Raw genomic sequence first — 1402 nt, forward strand, 5'->3', positions numbered from 1 at the left:
ATATTTGAATAATAACTGTAAAACTCAAGTCGTGCTGCGGTCTCAACTGATTCAAAACTCAAACTCTGTTTCTGTAACTGGTAAATAGGCAGCATCGACTTATAGAACTATTACTGTACTGATCGTGTTCAAAATCGTAATAAAACTTACTCAAAGACTGAATGAAGAAACTTACTCAAATAAACTCATTTATAAAACTCATTTATATAAAAGCATTTATAAAATTTATTTATATAAAAGCACATCAATTCATATAAAAGCACATCAATTCCTTCATGAAACCTGATTTATGAAAGAAGGTCCACTCACAGATGGTCCGAGCTACTTCGATCCCTCGGAAGTCTCCTTTTAAAATTTTGTCGGGCTCCTGATGCCTGATTACCCCGAAAGATTAAATTAATAAACTGCTGAAATAAAACGAATTTCAACTAAACACCCTGCCCCCCGATTCCTAAAAATACGGCTTTTCAACTCAAATTACTCCTATACCCACAATAGCTTTTTCAGACAGTTGGACCAGTTTTTGGGAGGTCCGATACTCAGCTAAGCGAGAACTGTCAGATCGGCCGCCCCGGGACCCGTGGGGTCCACGATCTCCGATTGCCAATCTGGACTTCCCTGAAAATTTCTCATAGGACGGGAACCATGTTCTGCGAATTTGGTCCAAATCGGACGGTCAGATTGGCCAAAATTGCGTTATCGCTTAAAACCCTAACCCTAGCCCCAGGGTTCGCGATTCCGGAGTATCCGGAACTCCGATTCGCAATCCGTCGAATCCTACACGATCCTGACATCGTGTAGACCGACATATCGAAAATTCAGCGCGATCCGACAATTTAACGACACTGCACCCACGGATCGCGCGATATGAAAAATCCGTTCGGGGCTCAAACGGACTCCGAATCGAGATCCGCGAAATCCCACACGCTCGTGACGACACGAGGGTCACAAATCTTCACAGAATTATATTAGTACCCTCGCCCACGTGCTCCAGCACGCACGGACAGCTTTGGGTGTCCAAAGCGATTTCGGGTGGCCGAAAAATCTCGGAACCAAGACTCCAAACTCCTACCCTAGGTAAAACACCCCATTTGGAGTCACTTTTGTTCTTGGACCACCCCAAAAAGTGCCTGGAAACAGTAGTTTCGAAGGGCCGAAGTTCGGCCGAATTTTCAAGTTCAAAATCGAACCTCTTAGAGCTAAAATCGATCGAAGCCCAGCCTACCATCAGTTAGAACACGAAAAATATCTGAGAAACCATACCTTACTCGATCGATTTGGTGGAGAAACGAGGGAGAATCTCAAGCTGGAAGTTCGGGTAACTTCGAACGAACCTCCGTCGGAAAACACGGTTTTCCGGCCAGCTCAGGGTGACCCCGGGGTTGAGACCGGTTGGAAACGG

Source organism: Prunus dulcis, chromosome 7, assembly GCF_902201215.1.
Source record: "Prunus dulcis chromosome 7, ALMONDv2, whole genome shotgun sequence".
NCBI lineage: Eukaryota > Viridiplantae > Streptophyta > Magnoliopsida > Rosales > Rosaceae > Prunus > Prunus dulcis.